The 6,000-nt window shown below is 36.7% G+C and overlaps 1 pseudogene; it reads right to left on the minus strand.

The window, feature by feature from the left end:
* Positions 1-854: 854 nt before the first annotated feature.
* On the minus strand, positions 855-5,285 carry LOC111365639 (annotated as a pseudogene).
* Between the last annotated feature and the right edge of the window lie 715 nt (positions 5,286-6,000).

Here is a 6,000-nt window from a genome sequence, read left to right on the forward strand (position 1 = left end):
TTGGACGCTTTTCGTTTAAATAGACCTCAGTTATATATTTATTAAAGGTTAGGGACCTTTACTGGCGCAAAATGAAAGTTAATATAAAATTTGCAAAAAAACAAAAGGTTAGGGACCACTACTGCAATTTTTCCTTTTATAATCCTCCTTCATCAAATAGTTGTTAGGGCGATTATACTACATAGTCCAAATTATTTCAATCTATATAATAATCTTTGTAATTTAATTGAAAACATGATTCTCGAGTATATATCATTTGTTCTTGGCTCTTTAAGTTTTCGGTGACTTTTATATCTATGTAACTATCAAGTGAACCATACAAATAAGGGATTACTACATCCATAAAGCGCATATCAAGCATTTGTGACAAAATCAAACTCATTAAGAATCTAGAAGTAATGGTGTCTATTACAGGAGAATATGTTTCCTCATAATCAATATCTAACCTTTGTAAGAAATTTTGAGCTACGAGTCATTCCATTATTTTCATTTATCTTTTGCATAAAAATCTATTTATATCTTGCATATATTACATTTTCAAGTGTTCAAACTAAGGTCCAAACACTTTTCATTTCTCTAAGGAATTCAATTCCACTTGTATGACTTTTTTTCATTTTGGCCAATTATTACTATGTTGACAGTGTTTAACAGACTCTGCTTCAAAAAGATTATAGCACACAGCTTATTCCCACATATAAAACATGGTTGCAGCATGCATGAAGTGAAAAATGAAAATCTAGCACGGATAACCTTCACATATCAACCATAAGAGAGAAGATTATATAGCTAAAAATATATCCTGTTGTAAAACAGAGAATTAATGATGCCAGGTCAGTAAAATAAAGATACCACGGTGAATGCAAGAAAATATGGTAGATGAAATATAGATTTTTTTAACTCTATGAATGCCAGATAAATATAACAGTGATTTACAGAAGGGCATCTATTACTACATCTAAAAGTAATTAATTATAAATCACATTAAGCAAGTAACTTGGCAAGTTCATCTACTAAGGTTTCCCTAAGGAACTGCATTTAGAAAATCAGCTTTAATATCTTTCATCTTTTCATTTCTAGAAGGCCTTCTTTCACTCTCTCCTTGAAAATGTTATTTCAGTCCCTGCAACCGCAGCAGCTTCCTTAAGCTCCAGATAACTAGTCTCTTTTTTTTCGCCTCTTTGAACTACCAACTTCTTAGGTCCATGCCTAAAGACAGGACCAGTTGGAGCAGTCTTGGCAAAAGCAACTGTCATTTTAACACATTGTCAGCATCCAAACAATGATCATCTAACACCATAGCACTCTCACATTCAATGGCCTTCTTCAATAATAGTAGAACTCCCACAGTCCATAGTGGGTTCAATCTCACTAGCTCATCAATGTTCTTAGTGTCTTTTGCTTTATTATTGTCATTAGGAACCAAAGATGAGAGTTTCAACAGTTTTTCGCTATGGGCTCTGGTCCCCAGGTTCCCTTTTGACTCTACTAAAACATCCAATAACATTTTGCTTTCACTTATTTCACTGGATGCTCCTATATCATCACCACTGTAGCTCACATGGACAAGAAATCTTTCAGTCCTTTCATCAATACTCTGCACCGTCAAGGCTGCTTGAGAAGATTCCAATGACGTATTGACTGTAGGGAGAAGAACCTCAACCCCAGCTTCAGTCAATTCACTGCTTTGCTTTGATTCCCCATTGCCACATGTAGGAGATACATTTGTGTTAAGATCATTTGAGTTCGGATTAACAATTGATACAATTAGAACACTTGAGGATAGTGCCGATACTGCAGGTTGTGCAAAGGCCACATCAAATTTAACTTCCTGCACTTCTTTTGGACCATCTTCAGGTTCTGGTAAGGATGACCTCCAATCTCATCCTCTCCATATAAGTATGTGTTCATATTCAAAAGATATCAACACACACGGTACAAGATCCTGCAGTTGAAATACTAAGGATTGCCATAAGTAACTGCAAGATTTTATACCTTCCTGTTATCCAAAAAATCAAAACATTCGTACATATATATCTTATAGTCATGCAAGTTACCCTACCTTAAGTTTGGCTCCTATTTTCCGGTAGTCACTCCCATTTAGTCCTTGACAACTGATTCGCACTAATGCACATGCTTCAAATGCGCCTCTGACAATTTTTACGAGGTCACAATAAACAACATTTTTTTGCTGCAAAAGACATCTATAGGTTGTCAACAAACTGCCGGGCAAAACTGAACCATAAACCTTTTTCTTTAACACATAATGACGGAAATACAGAACAGCACATTGCTGTTAGGTTGTGCCCTAGTTTCCAAATTTGACTTGCTTCTTCCAAAGTCAAACCCTAGGTACTCGTTTAATCAGCCTTGGGTATACAGGAGTAATAGGTTTCCACAACAGGAGGAAAGAGGGGCCGTGTTTTATAATTGTAGTTTCTTCCACGAAAAAGGTATATCACACCACCTCTGTTGTAAATAACCTTCCCTCCAGTTTTGACCTGTTACGTTGTGTTTTTATAAGAACAAGATTCAAAAAAATAACTAAAATAAGAACAAATATGTAGATTCACCAATTTATGCCGTGAAAATTTCGGAGCAATACCTGAACATGTTTCTCTAATCTCTTTTCCAAGTTAAGTTCTTTCTTTTTTATAGATAAATATCCCTTTCTAAATTTACTTGTGCAAGAGAAATTCAAAGCGAAATTTCTAATATGTTCACTCTTTTCTTATAACCAAAGGCAGAAACTTTTTCTTCTCTGGCAGCTTTTAACTACGTATGTCAGTAGAAAGCAAAATGCTCCAGCTTACAGAGTTCAGGCCATCCCCTCCAATACTTCTAAGCAAACTTATGTTTCGCAAACCAAAAGCGACCTCCATAAGCAAGAATACAAGCTATTTTGACATAAGTTGGTTCAACTATAAGCTATCTTTTGCCACAAGAGTACAGAAACAGCCAACCGCAGCGTTAATTGGGTAAGAGCCAACAAGGAATCATCTTGACAAGATTTCCATGTCCAACGGCAGAAAATTATTGTGAATTAAGTGCTTAAAACTCAATTTGACATGATAAATCCTACTGTTTAGCAGCCACCAACTTATTTCATGCTTCAAATCAGTTGAGAATATATCACATAACTGCCAACAGTATTCGGAATCACCTAGTATAAAACACCAGTGAGTTATTTGGGACACCTCGAGAAGAATACTTCCAATTCTTTGATTTGACCCAGTTTAAAGTTTTAGCAATGTTTCAAAGTTTTTTCTAGAATCTGCTTATACTCCCATTTTGCATATCTTCCATTACCTAATAAGACCTCTTCTGGGGGCTCTAAGTTATGGAGACTAACCTCATTCTCAGAAGGGTAATCTTCCCAACAGGATTTTCCATCCCTTGTCAATTAAGTAATGTATTAGAAATGTGGAATAAAATAATTACTTTCTTTTCAATATAAACATACAAGTGAGTGAGCTTTCTTTATATGACAGCAGTAACTTCCTATCCTGTATATTAATTCAGTGTATCATATTCTGCATACATTATGGGCGTAGTCAGCACGGACCACTAGAGGCAAATTAGTACTAAAAAACAGCCAAATTTCTTAAATTACATGAATGTCGGAGAAGAAATAATTGTGAACTTTTTCTATGAGTAGAAAGTTAAAAATACAGGCCTCCAATTATTGACAGACATTATCCATGTCCACAGTACACACTCCTTTGCATTTGATTTTTCACACCCTCCGTCTCTTCCAGTGAGCATGAATGTTGTGCAACATGTTGTGTGTCAGGCCATCTCTTCCGGGAGAAAAAATGTCAAGTGAATTCGTGAATATTAAAAAACTTTGTCCTCGAGCTAATCAATTGTCATGAATCAACAAGGAAACATAAATTCCTGATGCCAATACACAATAGCAGTTTTGGCTATCTTACTAACTAAGGTAGCCACTTTGGAACAAATAATTAACGGGGTTGATGATGTGTATGGCAAATTTGAACTCTCTAATTTTGCAGAAAATATCAATATAATAGTATTGGGAAATAAAGAACAAGAACCTACACAGCAAACTTGCATAACATGTGCCACATGGTCCTAGCAAACAAACTGCAGATTATGTGCAAAAATGATTATTACGATAAAACAATTTCCTATTTAACAAGCTAACATACAAAGTTGAAAGAGAAAAATAAATAAGATGTTCGAAAAAGATGAAATTAGAGTGAGACGAAGCATATTGAAATAGTTGCTGCACTTCAGACATATCCACTTCTTCAGCCAACAGCTATAACATTTTTTCAGAGTATGCACAGAAAACCAATTAACAAAATCATGTACTTCTGTAACAAATATATAATTCAAACTTATTACATCAAACACTAGCAAATTCATATTGGAACTCAAAGACAGGCACATTAACATAACTAATGCAATATAGTATATTCATCATTGTATACCCATATTCAATTGGCCCTGCGATTTCTTACACCCTTCAATGAGCTCCTTAATTTCCTCCTCCGTCGATGGCTCCCCCAATATATCCTTCCGGGGCCTCGTGTACTTCGGCCTAGACACTGGAAGGAACTGCCCAGGAGCCTGCACAGGCTTCACCCCCTTCTCGTGGGGTGGGGGGAGCTGGAAAGAGTCAAATTCCGGCAGCTTCTTGCAAGGGGCAGCGCGCGGGGGGGGGGGGGGGGCGCCGCCCCCCCCCCCCCCCCCCCCAAAACCATGGCTTCGGAATAGAACTCGGCCCAAACGGGGATACCAACGGCTTCCTCAACTTTAACGGTTTCAACTTCGGTGTCTCCGTGTAACTATACTGGTACTCAAAGGAGGCCTCAGGAAACTCATACGAAACCCCATTTTCACCAATTCGAAAAGAGTTAATTAAATCACCAATCAGGTCGGTTACTACTTGTTTAGCCAGAAATAATTGGTTACCAAATGCATCCACTTTTAAAAACAATTACCTATCTATCATTCATTTCACTTTTATCCATTTAATGGTGTTAATAACACGTAAGATTTCCGTCGGCCACGTGGAGTTGAAACTTGAAGGAAGTGAGGTGAGGAGGGGCAGGGTTGTAATTATGAGCGATGTTGAGGGCAGAATCGAAGCGCTTCTCAACGCGCAGCTCGCCTTCGATTTCTTTCTGTTCGCGCTCATGGTGGATGAATTTCTCGGCATTGGCATTGTTCAACCTCGAAAATCGGACCTCCGTGGCGAGGTAGCGGCGTTGGTCGGGAGGTGAAAAAATTGGGAACTGAATTACAGTTTTCAGCGACATTTGATTTCAAGTTGAACAGCTTTACGCTATCGAATTCATCAAGTGCAAGATTTTTATGGCATTCATTTGGCAAGAAGAGAAATTGGTGAGGAAAAGTTTGTGGAAATGAGTTCAAATGACAAATCTCTCTTTTCCAATTGACCTTTGACCAAGTTCGCAAAAATAAAATCAAAGAAATATGCCCTAGTGCTCAGTTGGCTCCCGTTTGACTCTCATTAATTTTTATTTCATTATATTTTATTTTCTTTTCAATCACATAATTTTTCATAAAATAATATTACATATAAATCAAAAAAATTTCCTTTTTCAAACACTCATTTTTAAAAAAAATGCTATTCTATCTATTTTCATTTCCTCAAAATGGGGCCAAACAAGGCTTTAGTTTGATGGACCTCTGTGTACACCTAGCATGTTTGAAAATCAAATTTACTTAAAGTGTAAAAAGACCATTTTCTCCTCCCTTGAACAAAGCCAAATTGAAGAAAGAATTATAGATTTATTTACGTCAAAACCATTTATCCTAAATTGGAAAGGGGCTTTTGTTACATCTCCATTCTCAAAGCAAACCTATCTTCTTCTTAGTATTTGGTTTCACCAACAAAGTTGAAACTATCTTCTTCCTTTATATCAAGGTAAAAATGGCAAACTAAGAAGAGGGAAAAGATGAAGGAATTACACGGGAGGTGACAAAAAGAGGACGAAGAGAAGGAGATAA

This window comes from Olea europaea, chromosome 17 (assembly GCF_002742605.1).
Source record: "Olea europaea var. sylvestris chromosome 17, O_europaea_v1, whole genome shotgun sequence".
In the NCBI taxonomy this organism is placed as follows: domain Eukaryota; kingdom Viridiplantae; phylum Streptophyta; class Magnoliopsida; order Lamiales; family Oleaceae; genus Olea; species Olea europaea.